The sequence below is a fragment of the Alexandromys fortis genome, unplaced genomic scaffold (assembly GCF_014885135.2).
Source record: "Alexandromys fortis isolate MF-2015 unplaced genomic scaffold, M_Fortis_MF-2015_v1.1 scaffold_68, whole genome shotgun sequence".
Taxonomy (NCBI): Eukaryota; Metazoa; Chordata; class Mammalia; order Rodentia; family Cricetidae; genus Alexandromys; species Alexandromys fortis.
In genome coordinates, this window is record NW_026067948.1 from 7,991,683 (window position 1) to 8,010,079 (window position 18,397).

The 18,397-nt window shown below is 41.1% G+C and overlaps 1 long non-coding RNA gene and 1 other non-coding gene across 2 annotated transcripts in view; both read left to right on the forward strand.

The window, feature by feature from the left end:
• The window catches only part of LOC126506123 (uncharacterized), a 171,442-nt gene that overhangs the window by 87,883 nt on the left and 65,162 nt on the right, over nt 1–18,397 (forward strand). The gene's annotated exons all lie outside the window — the stretch shown is intronic.
• On the forward strand, nt 12,575–12,679 carry LOC126506180 (U6 spliceosomal RNA). Its single transcript, XR_007593143.1, has one exon. It is a non-coding gene; the product is annotated as a U6 spliceosomal RNA (small nuclear RNA).

Genomic DNA, 18,397 nt, shown 5'->3' on the forward strand with positions numbered 1-18,397 from the left:
GAACCTGTGTTCAAAACAGAGCATCGCGTTGTTTCCAAACTCGGGTAGAGCGTGGCCGATTTGCTTTGCTAGTGCTCGTTTGGGCTTTGAAGAACACAGCTTGCAGGTGTTGCTCTCTCCTTCCTTCCCTTTTCTGCCGGTTGTCTCACCTTTCCTCTAGATTAGCCCTGGCCTCCGAGCTCCGGGCATCAAAAGAATTAGGTCAGACCCAGAAGAAATCAGGTTGCAGGTAAGGGGAAAAAATTAATAAAATAGAAGCTATGCCAGCTTGGAACCTCTGTGCTCCTTCAGGCAGACTAACGAACCCTGGCTTTAGATGTAACAGTATTAAGTAATTGGTATGTCAAAAAGAAACAGCAAAGATTTTGGAGAGACCAAAAATTTTAACGGCATTAGAAACATGGTGCTCTGCGGAATTTATTTAAAGCCAGTCTGGATATACTGCTTGAACTGACTACCTTCAGAGGCTTCAACAATATTTGCAATTAAAAAATATGTTTTCGTATATAATTTAGTTTTTTAAAATTCATTTTGAATTTCTATTTTATACAAGATTAGTGATCTTTTTAAGCACATGTAATCTATATCCAGCAAAGAGGTTAGTATGTTCAATGCTTTTTTATTCAATTTGTTTTATGCTATCTTCTCTTGGGTTACTCTAAGGATTGTATATGATATATAAATATATACACATATATACATACATGTATGTATATATAAAGAGTATATTGTGATATATATCATATATATGAGAGGAAGACTTTGTTAATTTTCCAGATGACTGTTTTAGTCACTATTATTACTGTCTCCAGCACAACTGAAGGAGCCAGCCACATTTAACCTATAGCATTATCCAAGGGTGTGCTATGAATAGCCGCAACGGAGAGGAAGTCCTGGCAGAGACACCAAGGCAGGCTATCAAAGTCAGCATTAACATTCGAGAGTGTTTTCCAGAGCTGGCACACGGAGGTGTGACTATTTATATGCGATCCCTCAAACTTCAGAGTGTATTTTGGGAAAGATATCTTTCTCAGAATGCTTAGGTTAGCCATTATGTATTTTCTTCACCTCCGAAAGGTTTTCTTGTATGAGCAATATAACCTCCGGTGACACTAGTCATATGCACGAAATCATACTTAATGTTCAGAAAAGCCCATGAGAGACAAACTGGTGTTGTCTGCGCTCCCATCCAAGACAAGTACACACATTAAATATCTTTCTAAAGACCCCAATTGGGAGGCAGCAAAGAAAGTTTTACTGCAAGGTTCCTGAATTATTTCCAGTATCTTTTTCCCATCTGTATAAGTTTTAAGTTTTAGGGTGCCTCTGGTTGCCAAGGTGACTTCACTTTGTGGTAGCTTTGGGGTACCCCCTCAAAAGATGATTATGTTCTTATCAGTGGTCCTTCACCAATAATACAATTGTGATCTACGAGAAAAATCACTTGCTACATGTATGTGTGATTCTTTCCTTGCCTGTAAAAAACTACCTGAAGAAGACAAGAGAGGGAAGAAGAGACTAACTAGAGGAGTCAGGCAGAGAGCAAAGGAGCTCAGGTCGTGGTGGGCTGTGTTGCAGAGGGAAGGCCTATAGTAATGGCTCTCCTCATCTTGGTTAGCCCTCCTGGTCTCCAGCCTATGAAACAGTGCAGTACTCACCCTTTCTGACACATCAGGGATGTACATCTGTAGCTTCCTATGCGCCTCTCACGCTAACTGAAATTGAACATCACGTGTGTTTCAAGATCATTCCTTGAAGCCACAAACGTATGAGTTTTCCATGTTTACCTTCATTTGGCCTTCACCATGAGATAGACAACTATTCACAAATTTCCAAGAAAGGAAAATAAAGCAGAAGAAAGCAAATGACTTCCCCCGAGTTATCTGCAAGAATGAGTGAGAGCCAAAATGGAGATGCTGAGAGCCTGGCTCCAGAGGCAGGGGCATATAACTATTACATCATCGCCTCAAGTCACTGCTAACTGAATCATTACTTCACGTCATATGAAAAAGTGGTGGTTTCTTTATTTCTTTTGACCAAAAATAAACCCCAGTGACATTATTTTACATATGGTAGACAAGGTGTCTTGAATGACCGTTCTTGTCACTACCCTTAATTCTCATCATTTGCCTCGTACAGTTGAACTTTTGTGACAGCCTTCCCAGAACCAGTGGTGTGATTTACAAGCTTTTCGATCTTCAACAAAAGGTGTCATCCTCTACTGTCCCCCTCTACTGTACTGATGTACTTTACGTCCCGTGGGACCCTAAGCAAGTGGAGAGAGGAGATTCCCACTTCCGTGTCTTCCTGCCATTAGCTAATAGGGTATATGAATCACGAAGCACAGACCTCACATAGGTTAGGTTTATGAAGAGATGAAGGAATAGAATGACGTAAGTACTTGGCTGAGATTGATAGATGATCAAATGATAGATTGACAGACGGAGGTATAAACAAAACAAATGGCATAAAATACAGGAAATGGATGACACAAACATGTTTTACAAAGACAACGATTTATAACCCATCATAACACATAATTTCATTTTCTGTTGTTCCTTCGGCATAGCCGTTGGTGCTAATTCAGAAAGATGGTGGCTATGTTTGCTCCTAGAAAGCGAGCCCTTGTGTAGGCAGGCATTGGAGCCTGTGAAGTCACTTATGTCCCTTAGAGAAAGGGGACATTTGGCTCTAGTAACCATTGCAAAGAACAATATGCTTTTCATCTGGGCCCTGGGAATGGAGTCCGCCCCTTCTCTAAGACACTGATCTGACAGACGTGACCCTTACGCAATTCCACGCTAAAAGCAGAAGGACATCCTAAACCTGCTGGTTGTGGATTCACTGTAGGATGGATACCTCCTCTGGGTGCTAAGGAGCAGAGTGCACACAATTTCCAGTAATTTATGTCTACTCCAAATGACAGAACCTGGCTGATAGAATAAAAGTGAATTAAATAAAATGATAATTTTCTCATTAATAATCACATCCTCATAAAAATAATTCACCTCACAGAAACATATTTGAAAACTACAGGCTGCCATACAGATAGCTGTATTCTATAGTTTATGAATGCTGTACTCTGCTAAAGGCTAGGAATGTAACTCAGCAGTAGGGCACTTTCTTGCTTAGCATGCCCAAGGCCATAGGTTTATTCCACAATGCTACAACAATTAATTGATGGGTTACCTACTTAATAAAATAAATAGAAAGAAAAACAAGCTATTATTGGAGAGACATTGCTCCATGAAAGATTCCGAGCTGTTTACAATGTGAAAAAAAACACCTCCCACTTAGAGGGCTGCTTTTGACCATAATCATCAAAGCAGAAAGATAGAGTGGTAAATAAAGATTGCCCATTCTCCTTGATTGGTGGCTCCAGTTTTGTCAAGAAGAGAGTTTATCAAACTCCTTTGCACTAGCAGACAGCTTCCCATCTTTTCTATGAAGGAACTGCTATTTTCATGATTGTGTAACTTAGTATTATTTAATATTTTCTCAGATATTTAAACAGAAGTCACCATGTGCCAAGCACTGGGCTAGTTGCACAGTGCAATATACACTTTGATTAAATGTGTAAATATGTGTCCTGGTTAAATACCCTGTTTGTCTCTGTGATTTTTCCTCCTGGAACCAGATACTTATGACTACGGGTAACATGAAGAGGAAAGTCAGTCAAACCTCCCATTCAAAATAGCATAAGGGGAGGAAAAGATGTGTGTGTGAACATGTTTTCATTGACTGCAATGAAAATGTCTTTGAGATGACATGAAACCAGTCACAGAGATCTGAGTCAGCCCAGAGCACAGAAATTAAAATGCTTGTTTGTTACTAGTGAATGGCAAGAAGGCTGACTGAATCCCCTCTATCTTCTGGTTACAAATTAGGAGATATGCAAAAATCTTTTTGCCTCTTGCTCAATTTTGTTTAGTTCACTGAATATATGTTTATACAACTTTGGTACCTTCACAGTATGTGTGTGTACATGTATGTATATGTGTGTGTGTAAAAATGTATCCTCATATATGTATGTATATATAATACACATGTATATATACAAATATACTGATATATGTATATATACACATATATAGTATTTACCTTTTAACTTTTTGGCGTTTGAAGGTTGTGTACATTAATATGTATGCATATGCGTGGATGTATATATGTAGGTGTGTCTACAGATAAGCTCACAAATAGCTCAGGTTGACCTAAAACTCACTAGGCAGCAGAGGCTAGCTTTGAACTCCTCATCCTCCTGCCTTCACTTCTTGGTGCAATGATCACAGTGTCTATGCAACACTCGCTATGCCTGCTTCTTTTTACATGGTTTTTATCTACACTTTCTATGGAAGTGTACAAAAACCTGCTTGGGCTGAGTGAGAGGGGAGGGAGGGGCCAACCAGCCACACTCACCACTGTAAGCTGCCTGGGACTTGGCAGAAGACCCATCCATCCATATACACAAAGAGCCACAACCCTGAAAAACGTTCACTATAATCTTCTGCACTCAAAAAAGAGTTACGTGTTGAAAAAGCATGCATTCTCAGGGCATCTTTACCTCCCATTCCCTGCTCTGGGTTCTTCCCTAGTCTTGCGAGTCTCATTGGGATGCTTGGTAAACACACTTCACCTTTCCTTCTTCCGTCTCAGGGTAGAAAGGGTCCCTTTAACTCCTGGAGACAGTAAATCACAGTCTGTGTGGTGGTTCTCAGAAGACACTTAAAGGCCTGAATTGGACGCTCGCTCTACATAGCACCCTTGCCAAAAGAGTTCGGAAATGACTTCCAGCTTCCCACAGTAATAAAATGGCACTGTTTGGCATCTTTAAGGTAATAAAACTGATTTTTCCCCCATCCTAGTAAATGAGAAGACAGGCTTGGTTGTTTGAAAAACTGATTTAAATTCATGTGTTTGCCTCAAATTATAAGGCGTGATATGAAAACACTTAGGTGAACTTCAGACCACCTCAGGAGGTTATTATCCTCAGCTCTCTGGGGAAAACAGGGTGGGGGTGGGGGTAAGCTGGAAGGGTGACCAGGTGCCATCACTCTGCAGCCACGGTCAATAGGTGGCACTCTTCCCACTGAGTCAGGGTGACCAAATGCCGAGGCTGCTCCTTGGAGAGTATTATCTTACTTGAAGGAAATGTTTTTGAAGTTCCTTCGTGTCTCTGGCGCTAGTAAACGGCTCTTGAGTCTAATCGCAGACTCCAGCTTTATTGTGTGATGGGAAGGGCTCTAGGAAGTAGGTTTTGTCGTTAAGGAGGGATCCCGTGAGGAGAATGCTGTCATTTGTATATGAGACTTGAAAATTACATGACACGTGCTCCCCATTGTTTCAAAGGAAAAAAAAATGGTGCCCCTCCTACTTGACTCCTAGCGTCTAGGAGGAAGTTTGATCATCTTCACTTCCTATCTAGCTAATCACAGGGCACCTGCACACCTGATTTCTCCTAGACTACACATTTCCAACTGAAAGCAAACAGTTCAGTTCGTAAGAGGGGAATGTAAAGCTGATCAGCCCAACACTGGAGACAAGACCTTTCTGTCTTGTCCAACTGTAACAGAAGAGGGGGTTTAAACAGTTTAACCAGAAAAAAACAAGATGAATATGCTTTACATAGTGTCTGACTCCCATTTGTCTCTGTTTGTATGCTTCTATTGGGTGGGCACCACAAAGAAATTACTAGTATCACAGACAAATTTTCAATGACTGGCTGATTTCAACTATTGCTAAATACCTTCAACTCATCACATTCTTAGTTGAGAGTCACCAGTGCCTTTGTTTGTATAATCTCTTTGTTTGAAAATCCTGAAAGAGCAGCCTCGGTAGTTAGAGGATAGTCAGCTTGGTAGACAAAACTATCACAGGTCCTACAGAGATAATTACAACAAGAAACAGGATGTCACCACACCCTGCTTAACAATGGTGTGGAAGGGACAGCTGCCTGACAAAAGATACTATAAGAAGAAGCGGAAAGGACAGAGCAGATCATAACGGCGGTCTGTAAACACTTACTGCTTGTTTATTAAGCCTGTGACAGCTTGATTCAACAAAGACAGAATTAGATGGAAATGCTAATGACTTTGCTCACAAATACTCCCAGAGTGTGTGACCCAAATCAGAACTCCAGGAACTGAGTGGGAAACCATCTGTGATTAAAAAAAAAAAAAAAAAAAAAAAAAGAGGGGTGTTTCCTTCTGGGTTTCTCCTGAAATGTCTATGGAGACTGACTTCCTGCAGCTAACCCTTGAACACTGCTTTAAAGGACCCCGTTCAGCTGTTTAATTATGTTGTCTTCACTGAGACTCAAGCCAAGGGTCTAAAAAGGAAAGTCTGTCTTGTCCATTTTCTAGCCCTTTGTCATGTTATTTATCCACTCCTCTCCAGACTTTAAGCATTGAGCTTTTCCAAGGCCGGAGACCTTATCTTATTTAGCTATGCACAGAGTAAGACATCAATAACTATTTGCTGCATGATGAAATAAATGAATAAATGTGAACATTAGCAGCTTGGTTTTTTCTCTTGGCTAAAATAAAATTTCACTTTCAGTAAATATCTGTAGATGAGAACATTCATATTCTGGACTTTCAAGGATAATAAGTTTATCCCTGAAGATAAACACTGCACAGCATTCTGTTTAAAAAGGAAAGGAAAGGGGGAGAAATTAATGGTTGGCAAATCCAACATCTCTACCCCTTGCTAAAGGGTTAAGGTTTCACTGAGGTTTGTCCCTCACTATCCGTCCCCTGTAGCTAGCTTTAAAGTATCTATTTATCTTCACATGATATAAATATTATTCAATATATGACATACACAAAATAGTCAATTTCCTTTGTATATTCCTAGTTGTGGTTGGCTAATGATGGCCCTCTGATGAGGAAAGAAAGATGAGCTGCACGTTTTGCATCCCAATAATATTCCTCATAGTCTTGTAATTGAGAAAATTGCACTCCTCCAATGCTGTAATAGTATCTTGGTTGAGTGCCTAGCCTGTACAAAATAATTGACAAAGTGAAGTGACATGAGAGGAGATGACCCGGCCTTTCTTTATTCCATTCTTTCAGGCAACTGACCCTGCTAGTTTATTATTTGGGGATGCTGCTTCAAAATTAATACATAGGTTAAAGAGTTCCTGAAAGGGGGCCCTCAAAATCGTCCATGCTTACACAGCATCTGCAAGGGTGTGTGTAGTAAAACTGGTTCTGGGTGTAATTCCTCTGGAACAGGCTCAGTAGGTCTGGCCTGGATCCCAGGAATGTGCACATTCCTGACAAGTTTCCCAGGTAGTTCTCAGGCAAGTTGTCTTTGGAAGCTGCTGAAGGAGTCACAGCCTTAAGAGTTAAAGGGTTTTTCTTTCTATGCCAAGCTGTATTCTAGGAACAGCAAGCACCTCTCTTACCGCGTTATTCTTTTCCTGTAAAGTACAATTTAAATGTTTCTAAATTGCACTTTATCATTGCAACAAAACTGGTTGTGATCTGTGAGGAACAGGATGACTTTTAAATTTTTTTTCTTAAAGGAGTAGAAATAACTGAAGATTACTAAATACAATTAAAAATAGTTATATTTTAAAAATATATTTTAGAGCAGGTGTGGTGGTATATAATCACAGCACTGGGGAGGATGAGACAGGATAACTAGGAGTTCAAGACCACCCTCTTTTAAATTAGCAAATCGTTATGATGATAGTTCATAGACTCATGAACTTGACTATTAATTTATAAAAATAATGTTCAAAAATTCCCATGGATATTTGTTTGCTGCCAGTATGCCAGTATACCATTGGATCCCCATATGAGTTTCTCTGTAACCTCTCATGTGAAACCGTTTTTCCTTCCTCATCAATGGTGGCTGCTTCTTGGTAACTGGATTATTCCTCTTACACAAGGAATACAATACAAGACTTTTGGCCTTGACAGAATCATGCTTCTGGGGCTAGAGAAAAAAATACCTAAGGAGGGTTGTGACTTGGCATACCAAGACCCATCAGCTGAGCCTCTGGAAGCCTCACAGGAGAAGCAGTCTCTCTCTCTCTGACTTCATCAATGTTCCTGTTCCCCAAGGGGTGTCATAGCAACTGGAAGCCAAAAACACCTTAGAGGTATTCCTCTAACACCTCCCCACCCCAACCGTGTTATGAAGAGTCACATTAGGCTTTGATTTCAGAACTACACAGTGCCCAAGAATCCAGAAAAACAGGCCTTGCAAGACTTCCCTTTCAGTCCATTGCATTAGATAACAGAGCATTTGAGTAATCAGAGTCTTGTACAAGGCACCTTTCTTCCTTAAACTCAAGCATAAAATACAGCCGTCTCTGTGTCATTTATTCCTCAATTCTGAAGGTTTCTGTGCCCCATGAAACCTATGAAATACATTCTTGTGTCTGGACCTGGTGAAGGGTTCTGAGAGTGCAAGATCAGACTAGGATGTACAGCACGTATAGAGTCCACCCCAGCAACAGCAGGGCTGTCACCAAAAAAGGTGGGGAGAGGGCGGGAAGGGAAGACAGAGAGGGGCAGTGAGGAAGAAAGGAAAAGAGGGGAGGAGAAAAGAAGTAAGGGAGAGGGGGAGAAAAGGGAAGGGAAGGAAGGAGAAAGTAAGCCTTTCTCTTGTTAGCCTATCTTTTATTGTACATTCTGTTAGCCACAAACAGACAAGGAGAAACAGGAGAGACGTCACAGCTTTCTGCCTTAGACTGTCTGCACACTCACAGTGGAGAAAAGAGCTGGGTCTTGGCTTGAGTTTTATTAGGCTCACTATTCCCCCATAAGAGTGTTCCTTGGTAATTCACCCACAATTTTCTTGTCCCTGATGTACCAGGTCATTTCTTTAAAGAGACTTGATATGCTTTTGTTAATCTTTTCTACTTTGAATACTGCTATCCTGTGATTGGTTATTTAAACAGCCAGAAGTTCTCCAATCACAATGGACAATTACAGTTGCCATCAACCCCCAAATACCACTTCCCTTCAGACTCAGATCTATCCATATACCTCCTTTGTAAGACATGCCATTTCTAATTGGATTTTCATTTTCTACCATATGACAGATATATTCAATAAGAGGCTCCTATAGGCATAGCTCACAGTAACAGTGAATTGTGAAATGTTCACTTTCTTTGAGTGTTCTCTCATGTCCAACCAATGGCATAGTTAAGGAGAGACTGAATTTGTTCTTGGCTGTTTGGGTAAACACGGCCTCTAACAACTACCAAATACATGTGCTAAGGCTGCTCAGAAGAAAACTAACCAGGACATCTGCTTTCTTGGAAAAAAAAAGGCAACAGAATTTACTTTCAAAGTTTTAAAAGGAAAAAGAATGCAAGCATTATTTTTAAATATATATATCCCCATAATAATTTGCCCTTGGGCCTGGAAACAATTATAATAAAATTTTGTTGGGGAAACCCCTGCTGTCTGCACAGTGACATTTCTGCCATGCTTCAAATTAGAGCTCCTATAAATCTTGGAACTGAGCAAACAGGGGAACAAAAAAATCATATAAAATACCTGTCAGTATTCAGACTTAAAGAAGGAGCTTGGGGAAGATTTCCAAATCAAATTTTCTAAGTTGTTGAGCTTGATGCATGAACACTTGATCTTCAATTTGCTGCAGCTCATATAGCAGATGCGTGTTTAAATGGAATACATGCTTTGATCATGTGTTCTTTAATGGAATAGTGATCATCTGGGCTCAGATCTCCATCCCAACACATACTTCTATCCACATGAAAATGTCCTAGTGGCTATCAATAAGCAAACACTTCGAAGCCTTCTTCCCAAGTAGAGACAAAGCTGAGAGTCCAGGTACACAAGCCCTAGCCCTGCGGCCAGCCAGGCAGGAAAACTAATTGCCGTAAATGGCCTGAACAGCCCACCTATCAATTGCCTAGACACAGTACAGTGCTAAGCTGGAGCACATTACACTCTCTGGTTTCACCTGGTTTTGTTTTCCTGAAACAGGGTCTCATGGAGCCCCAGCTGGCCTAGTGCTCACTACATGTGCAAGGATGACCTTGAACTTCCTGTCCTCTGGTCTCCATCCCTATGTACTGAGAATACAGGTGTATGAGCAAAGTCCCCTAAGCACACACTTTTGTCACCCAGCCATCTCATGGAGAAGGCTTTTCATACGTCATAATGGAATCATGATCAACACTGTAGACATTATTTACATTTTTGCCAAATGGTGAGTCCAAACTACTAAACATCATCAAACTTTAGAAATATATCAGTTTCCTTACAGCTGATTGGAGGCCAAAGGGTCACAAATTCAAGGCCTCCTACGGTGAGTTGGAGGCCAGATTGGACAGCTTCCTGAGACTTCAAAATAAACATGCAGAGAGCACTGGAGTTGTCCTTCCAAGAGACAGCCGCATGGGGCTCTGTGTTCAAACCCCAGTTCCAAACATAAATAAATAAAATAATACTGTCAATTAGGTATTTTCCAATATGCACAGGAGTAAATGCAACCCTTTTGGTTAAGAAGTAAGTCTTCAAAATATAATAATAAATTTTTAAAAACCATTGGAGGAAAAGTCTGATCCTAGTTTTAAGAATGAAAGATGCTGCCCAGATAGAAGTCTAATCCCGTTAGACTCAACATCTGCAAGTACGTTGTCTAGAGTAAAAACATTTGGTCCCACTGTCTCCTGTGTCTTTTAGGATTCTATTGTTAGAAAAGAAAACTGTGTTTGGTCCACTGTATGTAGCCAAGAGATTAGATACCATCATAACTAGATAACAGTTGTTGTCTGACAAGAGTGTGTAATTACAGTGAGAATTTATAATCATTTTCATATTCTTGTAAGTCCTAATTTACTGATGCTACAATGTTAACAAACAAATTTATGGGGAAAGAGGCACAGCCTATACTCAGTTGTTTAAGAACTTGACAATAATTCTAAAAGCCTTAAATTCAGATAAAGATCATGCATTTTATTTGTTAACATAAATGCTATGTTTCTCCTACCAAAAGTATCCAATCTCTTTACCTATCTTATATGTCAGGTTTGGGGGGGGGGGGAGTTGGGAGGATGAGGGTGATGATGTTTATTTAAGCCAGAGTCTCATGTGGCACAGGTTGACTTCGAAGTGGCTTTGTAGCCAAGGATGACCTTAAGCATCTGATTCTCCTGTCTCTGCTTCTTGATGATGGGATTAGAGTCTTGCACCACAAACCTTGATTTTTACAGTCCCGGGGGACTGAACCCAGGGCTTTCTTCACGCTATGAAGGCATCCTACCAACTAAGCCACATCCCAGTCCTGCTTTAGGCTTTTGAAAGTCTGTTTTTATAGATGATTTCCGCATCTCTCTAGTTCTGCGTCTGTCCAGATATTTTCCAAAACTATGAGAAAGGAGGCTCCTCAAATACCTATACTAAAGGGAGCAGGTAGAAGTTAGGAGAAAATAAGTTTCTCTGGCAGATTCGCTGCCAGGGACACCTCTACCCTTTGGATTGATTTTAGCCCAGCAGGAGTTTTCCATGTTTCCTGAGCTTTCTCCCCGTTCTTTTGGTAATGAGCTACTGTGTATTGTTTTGTTCTTCTGAGTGGCAGATCACTGCTTACATGAGGAATTTTGATTTGAAGATGTTTTGCTAGCATAATTATACCTTCTGTCCCAGACTGCACTGATGGGAAGTGGGCAGCTCCCCTCCCTCCGTTGTCAGGCATAGGGGAAAGGCCAGATGGGTTGGGTAGCTAAAGCTGAGAAAGATACTCTCATAGGTCGTTGGTGGGAAGTTCAATATTATTGCATGCCTAATAGCAGCTGCTTCTGTTTGAACTCGGGGCTACGGAAGATGAAGTACATTAAGCAGTAAATGATTAAATATCAGCTGGGTAAAAGCAAAGAGGTAGATGCTCCAGATGAAATCACCACCGCTGTCTTCCTACATGCAGATATCAGAACATGACAACCACGCACAGAAACCTCAAAGAGCAACTTTTGAGTTTGCAGTTGGTGTGTGAATGATAGCGAACAAATACTTCACTGGGGTGGAGCTCGAAAGCACAGCATTACATTGAATGCAGGCATAAAATATTTCAGGATGCACAATCCTTTCTGGGCTTCGTGTTCCCCCCATTATGTGTTTATTCTTCAGGAAAAGAACACACACACACCCAACTATTTAAATGATGTCCCCCTAATGTCCCTCTAATGATCTGTTGAAAGACTCATGCATGAGGTCCTAGATTTGATTCCCAGCACACACAAGGGAAGGCAGGGAGTTTAACTAGTCTCCTCTCTTCAATCCCCGAATTTCATAGATCCTGATCTATTAATTACCTTTGAAAACAAGGTAATTTTATATCATTCGCATACAATCTCGGCCTGGAAAGTATCATCATCTGTAGGCTGTTGAAGAAGGATCTAAAATTCTCCTCAATAGTGTTTTTTTATAGAGTATTTCATTCAGTAAATTAGAAGATTAATTTTCATTTAATTTCCATGCAAAGAAATCATAAAATTATTTATATTACAATGAAATTTTCAAAAAGAAAATTTTAAACAATAATCCACTTATTTCAAATATTTCTGACTCCTTCAAAATAACATGTATGGGTTCACTTCAGCAGTACCTATGCTAAAACTGAAACAATACAAAGAAGATTGTTATGGCCCCTGGGCAAGGCTGAAATGTAAATTTAAAAAACATGTATCTATTGTCTATTAGGTGTTTATAGAAATTGTAGTATTTTAACATATAAAGTTCTTTCATTATATAAACAAAAACATATTTTCATTGTTTTTTAATTAGCCCATACACCTATTCATAATATGATAGTACTCTGCAAACATATACATTTAAAGAGAAATAGTGGTGGTGGTATATGCCTTTTATCCCAACATTTGGAAGTCAGAGGCAGGTTGATCTCTGAGTTTGAGGCCAACCTGGTCTATAGAGCAAGTTCCAGGACAGCCAGAGCTACACAAAGAAACCCTGACTTGGAAAAAATAGTATATTTTTTAGACAAGAAATACTTATATTTCTCTGAGAAAATGGAGAAGTCTAGAAGAAGGCCTAGGCTCAGGTGTATGATCAGTTTTGACACCATTTTCTATGTGCTGCCCTGGTGGATGTTCACTCATCTCACACGTGTGTGAGAATAAAATCTAATGATGTGTGTAGAGGACTTAGTACAATACCTGACAGTCACTGAACTCTTCGAATAAGTAAAATCCTTCTGTCTCGAACACATACAATAGATTTAAAATGAATACTATGTCATTTATGCCAGGCTGTGTTCCTGCTGATTCCTGATTCCTTGTTTGGAGAGAGAGAGAGAGAGAGAGAGAGAGAGAGAGAGAGAGAGAGAGAGAGAGAGAGAGAGATCATCTTACAGCTTATCCAGAGAGGAACTAGTAAGACCGAAGTGTGATTACATTAACAGAAAGCACATACAGCAGGTGGTCGCTTCTTGTCGGACACGACTAGACAATATAAATGTCAGAGTTTTAGAATAAATGTAAATCTTAGGACACAATGTTGATGACATCATAAAGGAAAGACAATTTTGACAACATTAAACTTAATGCTGAAGGACATAGTGATCCCTACATAACCGACTTTGAAGATTTGACAGCATACGCTTGTATTTGGGCCCAAGTAAAGAAAACCAACACCATTTGGAGATATCGGAAAGGGGGTTGAGGTAGCAGGCAGGAGCACCTAGGACGTTTTTTTGCAGGACACAGAGGAAGGCCCATACCTATTATTCAAGACTGTCCTGTCACGGAATTACATACCCAGACAGGCCGGAATGTTCTCTAGACAGACTTGAGGCTCCAGCACCTGAGTCTTTTGTGTGACTGACAGGAAGGAACATGAGTCAGAAATCATCCGCAACTCCCATTCTGAATACTGAGTAATGGGGCTCAGTTCCAGTATGGTCCGGCACATTGTTGGGAATCCTCAGCCATAGATGCCTTCTTCCAGTGATGTTACACACACACAAACACACACACACACACACACACACAGGAGGAACGATAATAAAGAGGGAGGCTTAAGTGTTTTGTGTTAAAATGCCAGCTACAATGTAAAATGAAACCACTTAATTAATTCTCAAACCACTTAGGCTAATTTCATTATAGACCACGTCATTCAACAAGTCATGTCATTACTAAGGCCAAGGTTAAATCGCTCTTTTTTTAAAAAAAAAAGAAAGAAAGAACAGAGAAGAAAGAAATATAAAACCAATCTTTACCGAGCTTCACACAATGAGAAAGGGGACCAATATCGCGTTGCTCTCATCCTAAAGAAAAAAGGGTCCATTTAGTCATGTGTCAACTTCCTCCCTGTCTGTCATTCTTATCTATAAGAATTTAAAAGTTTTCAAAGGGACGCTATATGTAAGTATTATAGTATGCACTTTATTTCATAAGGGCAATTCAATTTCCTTCATTTCTGGAGGGAGATTAATTTTGCCACTGAACATTCCAGACCACTGTGACTTGAAAGGAGTCATTTGCACACCAACGCTGATGGAGGTCCACAGCTCAGATGTCAGAGAGGCTCCCAGGAAGGGTGATACATCCGCTGCCACTGCCATCTGTTGAGTGTTTTCTCGACAGCTGGGTCTCTTGACCATCACAAGGGCACGTAGTCACAAGAGGCTCAAGGAAGTGCCCAGCCATGAGACACAGAGTAGAAGCCCATGTTCGTCTATAAAACAACATTGCTTTTAATTGCGCCATAATGATTTTCCAAGAGACATAATGGTATGTAGTGTCTTCTTAGAGCTGGTGTAAAGAGTACAATAAACCACAGTGTAGCTGAAAAGCCGATTGAGACCTCGAATGCTGATGCCTGGAGGTTTATGTCCTGTGTGCACACTTGAGAAGCGTTCCCACCCGTTCCTCTGCCCACAAATAACAGGACCTATCATTGAATCCAGCCAGTTTTCAATGCAAAAGCACATTTTCATTCCAAATATCAAAAGCATCAAGTCTTACCTCTACTTTTAATCTTCTTGACTGGAGATACTAAAATATCTCTAATTTGAGTGTAATAATGGTTTAAAAATCTAACTCTCCTGGTTTTTCTCAAGTGGCTTAGCATTTTATTCTTTATCCGTGACTCTAAAAGTCAGTCCGATGACTTTATCTTCACCTGGTACTGAATGTTGCATGTCGCAGTATCAGCAATGATGCTGAGACATGAGTTAGCTGTTTGGATATTAGGTCCTTGTTTATTTGTTATAATGATGGAGATGAAACCCAGAAACTCACATCCTAGGCAAGTTCTCTATCACTGACTAGACCCAGCCACAAACACTTGGTTTCTTTGTTATTTGTATATTTTGTGTGTGTGTGTGTGTGTGTGTGTGTGTGTGTGCGTGTGTGTGTGAACTCATGTGTGTCTGAAGGTCAGAAGACAAACACTGGGGAGTCTGATGGATCACTCCTCCTACCATAGATTCCCAGAATCAAACTTAGGTCATGATGCTTGCAGGGCAAGCGCCTTCACCCTCTGCCCTGTATCACCAGCTCATGCTTGGTGTCTGAAGGGGAACAATTAGCATCAACACTAGTGACTAATATTGCCGGAGGACCCTCAACGGGCCAGCTTCAAGTGAGCACTTTATAAGATTCAACTGAAAAGGAGTCCACTCCAAAAGTCTAATTCTCTGTTTCTGGGAATCCAGCTGTCAGAATATGATGGATCAATCCACAGAGGCTCTGCAAAGCCCCATCTCTTTTCTATTCTGAGGCACAAAAGAATGGGAGGAAGAGGGAGGGGAGGGGAGAGAACCCTATCATACATACAGACAAGACAAACACAGGCTCACGTGTACACATACTTCTGGATGCTTGGGTTCTTGAGTCCCACTTTCTTCATTCTTCTGTCCCTAAGGATTTTTTTTTCTCCTACCTCACCTTGTTTAAGCCTTTGCTAAATATCCTAAACAGTCAGCAAAGGAGATAGGGGACTGGTTGATAAGAGGAAGTAGGTGCTAAGCGTGATGTGTGTACTTGGGCATCTATGAAGGGGAAAGAAACAATTTTCGTTCACTAAGCACAAGTTTTTCACCCGACATCCCATAAGGAAGGACGAAGTAACAAGGGAAAATCATTCTAAAGCTTTTCTACTGCTCATCTGAATTTGAGAAACAAAAGACAGGCGAAAGTGGATCTTCTTCTCCACAGGCAAAACACTGAGATCTTTTGGACATTGACTTAAAAAAACTATTACTCTTTAGATGACTTTCATCCATTTATGGCCAATGTTTCTGCAGTCTCCTGAGTAGGTGTAATGCCTCAGTCACCTTCCGTGGGGCCCAGAGTCTGTAAATGACGTGGTTATATATTTTCCCCACCTAGTCCACAGTTCATGACTGACCACCCTTTAGTCAAAGATAAACACGAGAAAAGCATGACAATGTTATTTTCCCAACACTCTCTATGGCATGGATCCTTCAAAAATGAAACCCGAAAAGCAAAAAACAGTCATGTTTTTATAAACAGTGGTCCAAAGGAGTGGAGCAGCATGTGGAAATAGGACTACAGAAACAGAGTCACCACCGGCTAGGCGAGCTTAGCAAGCAAAGCCAGTACACTCAGATTTCTATTGCCCTGCAGGTACAAGGCAGAATACTTGAGACAAGGGGGTCTTTGGAATTTCATTTAGGGGAGAAATGTCAGAGAATTTCTATAGGACCATGTTTCAGGGACGAAACATGAGAGAACATTCCACTTCTCCGGAGCTCTCTCTTTTCTTCAGCTTACAGTAACTAATGTGGCAGCAGTAGGTGGGGCTCACTGGCAGAGGGATTACCCAATATGCAGGGTTTACTGGCATGTCGACGTCCTAGATATGGGAATACCAGGTCCTGACCTCTGAGACCTAGAAGTCCTACACTTCCAAAAGTATTTATGAGTCAGTCCATATGCCCACAAATGAAAAAATACATACTTTCAAAGTTTCTTACTAAGAGCTTGGGTTTGCAGATCAGCTCACGCGCTGCTTTCCTTCCATGCGGGAAGTCCCGGATTAGAGTTCCGAGATCACATAAATGGGCTCCTGGTGCACACATATGATCCCAGCACTCAGGAGGCAGAGACAGGAAGATTAAGAGTCCAAAGTAATTATTGGATGCATAGCATATTCCAGGTATGAGATTCTATCTCAAAAGAGCCAAAAGTTGGGGGGGGGGCAAGAGAAATGGTTTTGCCAGTAAAAGCATCTGAGGACTTGAGTTCAATCCCTAGATACCACAAGGTAGAAAGAGAGAACTGGTCCCCACAAGTTGCCCTTGGGCTTCCACATGCATACAGCAATACATGCCTAGCAAAGGTACACATGCACACACACACACACACACAGAAAGAGAGAGAGGGGGGGAGAGAGAGAGAGAGAGAGAGAGAGAGAGAGAGAGAGAGAGAGAGAAGGGAGAAGAGGGAGGGAGAGTGGGAAAAGTAAAAGTTTTTCCAAGCAAAAATTTTTAAAAGAAAAAAAATGAATCTACATCATCCCATAGAGCTCCAAAATTAGAAACACTTCCAAAGTACCTGTTTGTGAATTGTCCACAATGCCTACCCAAAGTGGCTTTTGCCATGGTGACCCGTTCCTGTTGGCAGACAGTCTGGACAATGAGCTTGTCTTCTGTGCGGTGTCACTTCTCAGTGAATCACCATGAGAAACACTGGGTCACTGTGCTTCTTCTGGCATCTGCTGTCACCTTTTCTATCAAGGACAGACTTGCGCTCTGTGTGTCGGTAAACATTTTCTGTCTTACGATAAACTGCAAAGAGAATTTCTGAGGTGTCAATAAACCACAAGGTTAGGAGTGGTATTGGGGCTTGGAAGAGGCTGTCCCGGCGGATAGACTTTTCACACACTGAGAACTTTAAAGAGAAAGATGTTCAAAGGAGCTTCGAGTTCCTCCATGGCCCTTCCCTGCCCTTCTATCTGAGGACCACCGTTCTGCTCTCCTTCCCCCAAGCAATTCACAGAAATCAGAATGCCTCTTCCCCTGCAGGCAGGTCAGAACACTAGAAACATGCTCTGCTCTGACCTACCCCTGTCTTCCTATGTGTGGCCAAAGAGAAACTCCGTGACCCCCTTCTCTGATTGTACAGGGAGGTTCTGCCCCATACCTGGGAGGAAGGAATGTGTCACAGAGAGATGAAGAAAAGTCTGAAGAGCCCAAGCTTGCTGGGCTTCCCCTTCTCTGCCCAAGCATCTGATCATTTCCCTTTGTCTGTTCTCACTTCTTTATGCACTGCTGGTTCCTGTGGACTTGTGTACAGTTTTGGTAGCAGCTGTCCCTACTCCTCAGAAGTATAACACACCACTTCCCTTCTGACAGTCCTCAGCAAAGCTGAGTGTAGGAAGAGGTTCCCTGGATCTTCAAGTCTTGTGTGTGGAATCTGTGTTTTTTT